The sequence below is a fragment of the Lepisma saccharinum genome, chromosome 22 (assembly GCF_977018435.1).
Source record: "Lepisma saccharinum chromosome 22, izLepSacc3.1, whole genome shotgun sequence".
Lineage (NCBI taxonomy): Eukaryota > Metazoa > Arthropoda > Insecta > Zygentoma > Lepismatidae > Lepisma > Lepisma saccharinum.
The window spans coordinates 5,689,498-5,702,213 of NC_139250.1; the positions used below are offsets into that span (position 1 = coordinate 5,689,498).

At 42.3% G+C, this 12,716-nt stretch overlaps 1 protein-coding gene across 4 annotated transcripts in view; it reads right to left on the minus strand.

Moving 5' to 3' along the window:
* The window catches only part of Shab (potassium voltage-gated channel shaker cognate b), a 307,081-nt gene that overhangs the window by 104,151 nt on the left and 190,214 nt on the right, over positions 1-12,716 (minus strand). The window lies entirely within an intron of this gene.

Here is a 12,716-nt window from a genome sequence, read left to right on the forward strand (position 1 = left end):
TCAAAGATCACCCTCTAATTTGGCACACCATGAGATGTACTACGTTAAAATTTCAGCGAAAAATGTAGACTCGACCAAGACTCAGTCAAGTCTTGTCATTGCTCTACCAACTGAGCTACCAAGCCAGTCCTGGTTTCGCCTGGTTTTCCGCTCTTGCTGTTTAATCTGTGTATTACTGTCTCTGTTAGCGATACTGCAACGGCATCTGTTACCATTGAAACACTGTTGACGTTGACGGTGTTTAGTTTCTTTCAGCGTAGAGTGTGAGGGAGATTTCACACTGAAGCAACATGCGACACATGCCGCTTGGGAGCCAGTCAATAAACAGCAACGTTTCATACCGTAGCAAGCCTGCGTCGATTGGTGAAATATTAAAGCGACACGTGCCGCCTGTTGCTTGTCGCTTCGGTGTGAAATCTCCTTTAGGCACACCCAGGAGATACAATTTTTTGTTAAAATTTCTAAGTAGTACATCTCTGGAGAAATTGAAGGAAAACAAGTATGCGCAACTAGTGACTTCAGAGGGCTTGACTAACGACTAATGTACGCACGAGAGGGAAAGTGAGTGTATGGAGGAAAAACCACGGCTGCAGCTACAAGCCACGCTTTCTCTGCTTCTCTACCGTTATGCGAACCCTTGTTCCACAGACTTCCGGGACAGAGTGTAGACGCACTGGACAATGTATTTATCTAATTGTCTTTGCATGTTAACTTTTTTGTTGTTGGTCTACACACTTGGATTCAGCTAGTCTCCGGATGACCAACCTAGGATCTCCCCTTTAGCAACTGACTGTTACAAGATTTAACGAACGACACTGCTACATTTCAACTCCTTATATGTGCCCTATTTGCACCTTTATCTCTTGCCCATCACCCTTGTCAAGACCTGGGATACCCTGCCAGTGCTGCTAAAGAAAACTGTAACATCAAACAAGAAACTCTCTTCTAGAGGATTATGACGAGAATTAACCTATGCTTATTTTTACTATACTCATCAATTAGGCGTAGAACATTGGACACCGGACCGGACGTCATGGCACCAACCCCACGTGCAACTTCGTTCAAGGTTCGGGAGAAAGCATTGTCTGAGAATTGTTTGCTTTCCTCGCAGGTACATGCCAATCTAATACCTGTCGGCCAAGAGGTGTGGAAGGGATAGATCAATATCGTTCTATTTTGGACCACGCTATGAGGAGCCAAGGTGGCAATTAGCCTGCCTTGTTAATAACAAATGAAGACTTGGGGGAGAAAACAGGTCAAGCCTCAATTGATTTCGTGTCCGTAAGCAAATAAGTTGGGATAGCTGTTACGGCTCCTCTCGGTTAAACCATGCTATCGGTCAACTAAGTATAAAAAAATATAGATTTCACTCGCTAAGTTGAATAATTATTACAAATTATGTCTTATTTTCACACTGAGTAACATCCCTTATATTATATCTTAGAATTCAGTAAATAATATTAATCAATCTCTCGATAAATTATACAATTCATATTTTACACTTTTATCCTATCCATGATATCAAAGTTATTTGTTTGTGCTGCTATCCATGAACAAAAATATAAGCTTGGGATTTATAAGTATATATACGTATGTTGTCAATATAAAAATTGTCAATTAATCTTGAGTGCAATTTATGCACTGTGGAAATGAAGAAAATGAATTGAAGTATAATATGTCAGCCGATCTTCGCAAGGTTGTGAGCAGCTCAAACTATTACAGGACGCACGTTCTCGTGTTCATTTTCCCGTTTTGTAAATTAATGTCTATGCGCAAATTGTTCTTTAAAAAATACAACGGGTCAGTAGAAGTATTGCTGTCGCACTTAATCAAGTTAGCAGTTCATTCTTACGCTCATCTTCATATATTGTAGACTGCTTTCTCGCTTACTCCTCTCAGCAGTTGTTTGTTTCACTCTTCGCCACATGTTGTAGACTGCTCTTGCGCTAAATCCTCTCAGCAGTTGTTTGTTTCACTCTTCGACACATGTTGTAGACTGCTCTTGCGCTAAATCCTCTCAGCAGTTGTTTTGTTTCACTCTTCGTCACGTGTTGTAGACTGCTCTTGCGCTAAATCCTCTCAGCAGTTGTTTGTTTCACTCTTCGACACATGCTGTAGACTGCTCTTGCGCTAAATCCTCTCAGCAGTTGTTTTGTTTCACTCTTCGCCGTTAGACTGCTTTTGCGCTAAATCCTTTCAGCAGTTGTTTTGTTTCACTCTTCGTCACATGTTGTAGACTGCTCTTGCGCTAAATCCTCTCAGCAGTTGTTTGTTTCACTCTTCGACACATGTTGTAGACTGCTCTTGCGCTAAATCCTCTCAGCAGTTGTTTTGTTTCACTCTTCGCCGTTAGACTGCTTTTGCGCTAAATCCTCTCAGCAGTTGTTTTGTTTCACTCTTCGTCACATGTTGTAGACTGCTCTTGCGCTAAATCCTCTCAGCAGTTGTTTGTTTCACTCTTCGACACATGTTGTAGACTGCTCTTGCGCTAAATCCTCTCAGCAGTTGTTTTGTTTCACTCTTCGCCGTTAGACTGCTTTTGCGCTAAATCCTCTCAGCAGTTGCTTTGTTTCACTCTTCGTCACATGTTGTAGACTGCTCTTGCGCTAAATCCTCTCAGCAGTTGTTTGTATCACTCTTCGACACATGTTGTAGACTGCTCTTGGGCTAAATCCTCTCAGCAGTTGTTTTGTTTCACTCTTCGCCGTTAGACTGCTTTTGCGCTAAATCCTCTCAGCAGTTGTTTTGTTTCACTCTTCGTCACATGTTGTAGACTGCTCTTGCGCTAAATCCTCTCAGCAGTTGTTTGTTTCACTCTTCGACACATGTTGTAGACTGCTCTTGCGCTAAATCCTCTCAGCAGTTGTTTTGTTTCACTCTTCGCCGTTAGACTGCTTTTGCGCTAAATCCTCTCAGCAGTTGTTTTGTTTCACTCTTCGTCACATGTTGTAGACTGCTCTTGCGCTAAATCCTCTCAGCAGTTGTTTGTTTCACTCTTCGACACATGTTGTAGACTGCTCTTGCGCTAAATCCTCTCAGCAGTTGTTTTGTTTCACTCTTCGTCACATGTTGTAGACTGCTTTCGCGTTTAATTCTCTCAGTAGTTGTTTCTTTCACTATTCGTCACATGTTGTAGACATCTTTCGCGCTTAATCCTCTCAGCAGGTGACTCTTTCACTCTTCTTCATATGTTTTAGACTGCTTTCGCGTTTAAACCTCTCAGCAGTTGTTTTGTTTCACTCTTCGTCATATGTTGTAGACTCTTCTCGCACTCAATCCTCTTAGCAGTTGTTTCTTTCGCTTTTCTTTCCATGTTGTAGACTGCTTTCGCGCTTAATCCTCTCAGCAGTTGCTTTGTTTCACTCTTCGTCACATGTTGTAGACTGCTCTTGCGCTAAATCCTCTCAGCAGTTGTTTGTATCACTCTTCGACACATGTTGTAGACTGCTCTTGGGCTAAATCCTCTCAGCAGTTGTTTTGTTTCACTCTTCGCCGTTAGACTGCTTTTGCGCTAAATCCTCTCAGCAGTTGTTTTGTTTCACTCTTCGTCACATGTTGTAGACTGCTCTTGCGCTAAATCCTCTCAGCAGTTGTTTGTTTCACTCTTCGACACATGTTGTAGACTGCTCTTGCGCTAAATCCTCTCAGCAGTTGTTTTGTTTCACTCTTCGCCGTTAGACTGCTTTTGCGCTAAATCCTCTCAGCAGTTGTTTTGTTTCACTCTTCGTCACATGTTGTAGACTGCTCTTGCGCTAAATCCTCTCAGCAGTTGTTTGTTTCACTCTTCGACACATGTTGTAGACTGCTCTTGCGCTAAATCCTCTCAGCAGTTGTTTTGTTTCACTCTTCGTCACATGTTGTAGACTGCTTTCGCGTTTAATTCTCTCAGTAGTTGTTTCTTTCACTATTCGTCACATGTTGTAGACATCTTTCGCGCTTAATCCTCTCAGCAGGTGACTCTTTCACTCTTCTTCATATGTTTTAGACTGCTTTCGCGTTTAAACCTCTCAGCAGTTGTTTTGTTTCACTCTTCGTCATATGTTGTAGACTCTTCTCGCACTCAATCCTCTTAGCAGTTGTTTCTTTCGCTTTTCTTTCCATGTTGTAGACTGCTTTCGCGCTTAATCCTCTCAGCAGTTGTTTCTTTCACTATTTGTCACATGTAGACTGCTCTCGCGCTTATTCCTCTTAGCAGCGATATCTCTCGCTCTTCTTTCCATGTTGTAGACGGCTTTCACGCTTAATTTTCTTAGCAGGTGTTTCGCTGTTCTTGACAAGTAGTAGACTAATTCCTCGCTTAATCCTGTTAGCAGTTGTTTCGTTCCTTCTTAACCATATTACACCTTTATCACCCGCAATTCGTCCGTAGGTTATCTCACCACTTTCTCTCTGGTGGCAACACTGAAATCGACCCTGAGACAAACACGAACGGCTTCGAGAGCGAATCCATTTACTAAATTTGGACTCTTACACTAGGCATACAATTACCTGGCTGCACGATAACCTCTTTCGCGCGGGCGAATTATGTGTTTCTGTATAATATCTGGACACAGCGGTTCACCCTATAAAGAATCCAGGAGGAAATATGTCTACAGCAACATCGACAGCATTCGCGAGCAGACACGCAAATGCAACCTTACATTTTTATCCGAGGGAATATCGCGTGGAATATCTCGGGCCCAGAAATAAATAACTTTGGTAGATCAGCTGTTCCTTACGTCATTTTAACTTACGTGACCTTGTCTCCCCCACGCCACCTCAACGTGAAATATTGTTTGTAGTGACGGCCGTGGGTTGCGACTTTTAGCCTTCGCCGACGGAAGGGCAGTTTTCTTCTAATTTTCCTCTCCTTTATAGGATTATCAAGCCACGAAAGTATTGCAAATACCTAGACAACAGCGAATGCACACCACACGTGAATGCTCTAGGAGTAATTCTAAGGATATGTAATGTTACAGATTTTGGAATATCATAGCTGTTTTTCGAAAAGAGATAAAAATTCGTAAACGGATTCGCTTAAAGGAGAAAATTACAGAGCTATATGCCTGTAATCAGTAGCTATGAAGGTCTACACGAGAATTCTGGAAATGAAATTACGAAATGAAGAGGAAAACAGACTTGAAGCAGAGCAAGCTGCATTTAAAAAGAATCGTCAGACATAGGATCATATGTTTACAGTGCGGCAAGTAATTGAAAAGGCATTAAATGAGGAAATAGAAGCTTATGTGGACTTCCTGGATCTGAGAGCAGCTTTTGATACGATACCAAGAGAACAATTATGGGATGCACTGGTGAGTCGAATACTATGTAGCGTAATATTCCTGCGTCATTTGGATGAAGAGTTACAAGCAGTGATGTGCGTCTACGCGTAAACAACGATAGTCTACATTCTACACGTAGACTATTTTATACACGTAGATTACGTAATCTATGTAAACAACATGGCGAAAGGTGATAACTTAGCAAAGGGCGCCATGGAAGTAAAACAAAATTATGCTGCGTATTAGTTGCTGATCTGTGAGGAAAACTTTTCATAAGCTCCCTTCCAAATTCGAACAATTTCTCACCTAGGAAGAAACCTAATATAGGAAATATTCTAGTGTTTTATGGGGAAAAGACCACTCTTGCCTCACGACTGCCATCTGTTGTTGTTTTTTGCATACTATTTATCTTCCTCCATAGTTGGTAATAGAAGAGAAATTTTGTTGTAAATAGGGTTCTTTTCATTTCGTTAGGAACCAATATAGTTGAAAATGTCACTTTCCTTTCATGAAACCCTTGAATATTAATTTTAGTGCACTTTAGATTGTCTACGTAGTCCATGTAAACTACAAACTTATGTAATCTACGCGTAGATTACGCGTAGACAACGCATGTAGACGTAAACTTATAGTCTACGGCACATCACTGGTTACAAGTAACAATATCTAGGAATAACAACTGAAGATCGCATCACGTAGATAGTAGTTAAAGAAATATACCTTTGCAAATACTTCCCGACAGCATCAAGGCTGGCTAGAAACTAAACATGAAACACAATGAAGAAGTGTTTGTGTGTGTGGGGGGAGGGGGTGAACATTCAACTATTTTCCTCGAATAATATTTGGAAGTTACGTGAAGTATGAATCGTTGCTTCGTCGAAGATATGAGAATAACATGAAAATGTTAGAAGTCAAAATATTTATATCCCAGTCGCATTAAGTGCTAATATATCTAAGTTTTTTAGTGACATTAGTCCTACTGAGCGTCGCTCTTCTGGTACTTTTGGCTAATCGGGACGTTAGGGATGCATACCAAGAACGGAACGATATACTACGGCTGCGGCCCGAGAAATGCATCTACAGGGTGGGCCAAAAGTCAGGTGACAGCATTGTCATAGGAAAGGCTGGTGTGTTGGAGGTCCACTTTGACCAAATATGATGTTTGGGGGGAGGGGCAAACCCAAGGACACATGTGACAACCCAGGGCGCCATCTTGGAATCCGCCATCTTGAACGCAACTTAGGTTTCTTAAATGGAACCATAGGCATGTGACATATGATTTCCAATTGTTTTTTCGTCAGGAGTTCAATGCCGCAAACCGTTTTGTCCTATCGTGAACATTTTCCTAATTATGGCCTGTTTTATCTTTGCAGGTATCACCGACTGAATAATGGTGCTGACAACTGTGGAGATCATCCTCATGTGTGGAAATCGGAGCTCGCGTGTGGTGGGTGCAGAGTTTAATGCATTACACCCCGATAGGGAGCCCATTTCCCACAATGGTGTGGCCAAACGCATCAGCAGATTCCGAAAGACGGGATCTGTGGCCGATAAAGCACGCAGTGGTCGCCCGAAAACGTCAACAGATGAGGCAACCACTGTTGCTGTCCTCGCATCCTTCTCCAAAAGCCCCCAACGTAGCACCAGACGTATCGCCCTTGAATCCGGAGTTAGCCGAAAGTCCATACGGAGGATACTTGCCGTTAACAAGTGGCATCCATACAAAATTCAGATGCACCAGCATCTGACAGAGGACGATCCTGACCGTCGGGTACAGTTTGCCGAATGGGCGACGAAGGAACTGGAGATCAACCCGGATTCCCCCTTGCAGGTGCTGTTCTCCGATGAGGCACTTTTTTACGTAAACTGAGAAGTGAACAAACAAAATCACCGTTACTGGAGTAACAACAACCCACACTGGATTGATCCATCGCGGATCGTTGGTTCCGAGAAGGTTATGGTATGGTGTGGTATTTTTGGCACGAGGATCATTGGCCCATTGTTTATCTTCGGCACGCTGAATGCCGACCTCTACCAACGACTGCTGGATGAGGAGATTTTTCCGTCGGTTTTGTCGGAGGACGGTTCATACCCAACGGTCTTCCAGCAGGATGGAGCCCCTCCCCACTACGGACATTGTGTACGGCACTGCCTGGACCAGCAGTTCCCTGGGAAGTGGATCGGGCGTCGGGGACCGGTAGAATGGCCACCACGGTCACCGGACCTCATGCCTCTCGAGTTCTACCTGTGGGGCCACCTCAAGGCCATGGTTTACGCCGTGAAAATCCAGAATTTACAGCATCTGATGCAGCGGATTGTGATTGCCTGTGCTGCTGTGCGTCCGGAGACATTGCTGGCTGTGCATGAGGACTGGAAGAGTCGTGTGGCACAAACAATTGTGCACGAGGGTGGTCATTTCGAGCATGTGTTGTGAGGAGACACACAGGGGGAAAGACAGGCCATAATTAGGAAAAGGTTCACGATAGGACAAAACGGTTTGCGGCATTGAACTCCTGACGAAAAAACAATTGGAAATCATATGTCACATGCCTATGGTTCCATTTAAGAAACCTAAGTTGCGTTCAAGATGGCAGATTCCAAGATGGCGCCCGGGGTTGTCACATGTGTGTCCTTGGGTTTGCCCCACCCCTCAAATATCACACGTGGCCAAAGTGAACCTCCAACACACCAGCCTTTCCTATGACAATGCTGTCACCTGACTTTTGGCCCACCCTGTACTATATCGCGTTGGTTAGAACCTGTCCCGTTTCCCGCGCTAGCGATGGCGCGACAGTTTCGGTGCCAATGAGAAACGATGAAAAAGTCGTCTGCTGGGCAGCGAGGAGCGAATGGAAGGCAGAAGAGAGGCGCTTACGTAGACGCTGTTGCCACGTTGCGTCTAACTCACGTGTTTTGTTTGTGTCTTGTTGAAGAAGCTTGTTTTGTAAGAGTGGTGCTGATTAGTGTGTGTTTTAAAGTATCCAGGATGGAATTTATTCTGGTGATATTTGTTTGTGTCATCTTAGCTGGAACATTCAGGAAGGGAAATTGTGTATATTTGTGCATTTCCGCGTATTTTATTCACAGCTTCGGCTTTCCACATCGCGGAGTTCACGCGGTCTGCAGCGGCAATGCCGCGTAGTTTCTGCTAGAAAAGCCAGTGATCAGCATGCGCGGGAAGCGGGACAGGTTGTAACAAACGCAGTATAAGTCGTGACCTTATATCGATGAAATGGAAAAATACACTAACCTCGACAAGAACACGTAACTCTCCTTATAAACAGAATATTTCTTCGTGACCTTTTATTAATGAAATGAAACTAAACGATACACTACAACCGTGTACCAGCTAACTGTAGACCAGGCGAACGAGAACATGTCTATGCGCAAGAAGTGACGCGAGACGGCTCGGATCCACCAATGAACAGTGAGAGAAACGGGAATTCGTGGAAAGGGGTAAGCGACTTAAGTTACCAGTCTTTACAACAGCGTGTGGTGCTTCGCTCTGCCCACTCGATTTCTGCGCCTTCTCTGCCGTTATCCGCGACCTTACTCCAGAGATAGTTGGGACGGGGCATAGAGAGCGACGATTATTAAAAACTAGCTGATTACCTGGCGTTGCCCGGGTATTTATTTATCCCGATCTTGTATTAGACAGGAAAATAATGAATTCTAACTATAGTGTAAAATGTAACTAATTTTAAATGTGATCGTGAATGTCACCAATTAGCTTAGCGACTTCGAAAACTATGGATTCGACACTAATCTAGGTCATTTTGGCATTTCATTCCTCACCCCCTCTCGCCCTCTCCATGCCGATAGGTGATTAACGTGAAGTTGAACCGCATTGGGATTGTCACGAAAACTATGGATTCCATTCGCAACACAGCCTGAATGTTAGACAACCCGAGAAACACTATCGTTGTGCGGATTGCATAGAGTCACGGATGTCTGTTTGTGCGGAATTTAATATCGGTGGTTTTCGATTATTTTTACATGTCACTCCTTCTCACCCTGTCCCTAGGAGTGCCAGGGGTGTCTTACCTCCAAAGTATTCTTTCCAGATTGCAAGTGATAAGTGTACCAAGTTTGGTTGAAATTGCTCGAGGCGTTCGAGAGTTATGCCGGAACAAACAAACATACACACTCACCCACACACACACACATACATCCAGTTATATATATATATATATATATATATATATATATATATATATATATATAGAAGAAGAAGATAGAAGATGATAGAAATGTGACGGAGATTAAAGAATCGAAATTATGGGCTTGACCAGACAAAATCTTTACGATCCCCTTTTCTAAATTGGTGCCCGAACCCACGTGTTCATGTCGCAACGCGTGCCAACTTGGTCCGTAAAACGCCTTGCAGACACTCACCGGAATGGTCTGAAACATTCAAATGAGAAACTATAAAGCGTTTTCATCCGAAAAGGATAACCGTTTCCCGCGAAGACGTCATGAAAATTTCAGAAAGCGAACGGGAGACGAAAAAAGAACTTCTCGATTGCTCATCAATAATTGATGGCGCCGGGTGGTCACGCAAAGTGGATGGTGGCCAATGGGAGAGGCGTGAGGTCGAAAACCTCAGAGACAATAAGGAGTTTCCGGGAAAACTTCCGGAACGGCACGTGTTTTGCAACCGAATACTTGTGGGATAACAACATGGACACCCTTCTAAGTTTCTCTGACGTCTTCTGTATGGCTTACGCCGTGGCCTTGAACTGATGATACAGAGCGGGTCTCCAATAGACTAGCCTTTGCCATGCATGTATTATTGATGAAATAGAACGGAGTAGGTCTACAACCAGAGCCATTAAGTCATGACTAGCGCTCGGAAGTTGACGACTAAAAAAATATTTAAAAAATGATTTATGTGATTTGCTTTGTTTTACTTCGCTTTTTGTGCCACTTTTGGCTAATTTGCAAAGATGGGATGAGTAATGAAACAAACGAACATCCATGTCCAGGCCAGGATTCGAACCCGGGACACCTGGCGTTGTAGCGCGATGTGATAACCACTCCGCTACGGGGGCCGGCAAAAAAAACAACTATAGAATAACCGTACAATTATTTTAAAAACTGCCTGAAATAAATTTCGCTTTTCAAATGAAAGGTTGATTTTTATCAATTACAAGAGAGTATTAAAAATATTTTTGGTTGATTGTTTATTTAAATCGGATTTTTTATATTAAAATCGATTTTTTTTTAAAAAAAACACGCTTAAAATTAATTCCATACTTTCTACCTACATGTAACAATGAGGCTATAGACTATAAACTTTTCTTCAATTGTGGTAAGTGTTTACTGTCTCCTACGCCATTTTTGTTTATCCGCCCTTTTGGCACTCTTGCTTATTCTATCCCTTTATATATATATATATATCGTGACGATATATCGTCTGGATGATATATCGCCCAACATTAGTCATAACCTTACATTGATGAAATGGAACAAAAGACTAGACTGCATCTACGGCCAGACCTAAGCATCTATCAAATCATGATCCTATATTGATGAAATGGAAAAATACACTAACCCTGCGAGTAGTGACGCAGCTACAACCTTGTGACGTTAAACATATGAATAACGGAACGCTACACTACCCTTGTAATCAAAGCCATGCATCTAATATCTCATGAGCTTCAACTGATAACATGTAACGTAATGTTTAATTACCCTCACAACCAGGATATTACTTACTGGCCTTTAATTAATGAAATGGAATGGCATGATGAGCAGTCATGCATCTATTCACCAGATTTTCGAGCAGAGTCTGCACACAATACTTCGTGGCCTTATAGTGCTGAATTTGAAAAAGAAACCCTACGCAAGTCTTATGATTATGGAAATAATAATAAATAATAATAATAGTGACAGTCAAAAAAAAAAAAAAACGGCACCACGTGTTACGAAACGTCTAGAAAGTGTTATGAAAGAAAGATAATCATATTCTTAAGGGTTTAAACGTTTACGGGTTTATCAATCCTTGTGTAAAACACCAGAGCTTTAGACGCGGAGGAAGAAGGGGTTTAAGGCTCGGCTGGACATTTGGCATCCAAATGGGCGAATTTTTTCAAATTTTCCTCTCCATTCAAAAAAACTTCTTGGATATTTCAAAATATGAAACATTACATCACCTTAGAATTCCTTCTAGAGCATTGACGTGAATTTTCATGTAGTTTTCTTTCATTGTTGTTTAGATATTATCAATAGTTTAATAGACTTACGTAATCACATATTGAGTACGGAGGAACATTTAGAAACTAAAATGGATGGGTAACTTGCGTCGCTTTTCTGCCACTTTGGCTAATCGCGAAGATGGAAATGAGTGATGACATGATGAATTCATGAAGGGACACTCACAAAGAACACCCATCTCCAGAGCGAGATTCGAACCCGGGACCGCTGGCGTCGTAGCTCTGTATGATGGACCACCGTTGTCTGCAGTAATTGGATATGTCCAAAGGCTAAAAGATGACAAAATCCCAACAGGACCTGTGAAGGTTAACGTTTGGACAAAGACAAATGTAGTTTGCAAGCTAAACGTACACAATCAAGGGAGAAGTAGCGTTGAACGTGTGGATGGATAAGAGGATGGAAGGGTGAGAGAGGAAAGAGAGAAAGAGAACATGATTAAGAGGGATTGAGAATGAGAAAGATTGATTGGTTGAGTTGGTGTTAAGTCCACTTTATACACAGTAAGGTTAAGGTTTTCACCGGGAATCGAACGCGGGATCCCTTGATTACAAGGCGACGACGCTACCACTGCGCCACCGGGAAGGCCGAGAATGAGAAAGAAAGTGAATGTACGTGAGAAAGCATGAAAGAGAGAGAGATTGAGAGAGAGAAGGAAAAACAGCCTCCCAAGGATGCCAAGTTGTAATTGTGGAAACGAACATCAAGATTACAACCAGTGATGTGCGTCTACGCGTAAACAACGATAGACTACATTCTACACGTAGACTATTTTATACACTTATATTACGTAATGTATGTAAACAACATGGCGAAAGGTGATAATTTAGCAAAGGACGCCGTGGAATTAGAAGAAACTTATACTGCGTATCAGTTGCTGATGTGTGAGAAGAAATTTTCATACTCTTTCTTCCAAATTCGAACAATTTCTCACCTAGGAAGAAACCTAATATAGGAAATATTCTAGTGTTTTATGGGAAAAGACCACTTTTGCCTCACGACTGCCATCTGTTGTTGTTTTTTGCATACTATTTATATTCTTCCATAGTTGATGATAGAAGAGAAGAGATTTTTTTTGTAGCTAATCAGTGGTGATTTATTCATTCTAGTTTTTTTGGACTTTTAACCACTGTTATTTAAAAGAGATTTACCAACGTTTCGGAGGCTGCATCTGCCTCCGTCTTCAGGGTAGCGTGTCTAAATGGTTGCCTTGGAGGATTATTCTAGGTGGCCTAGGCTCCA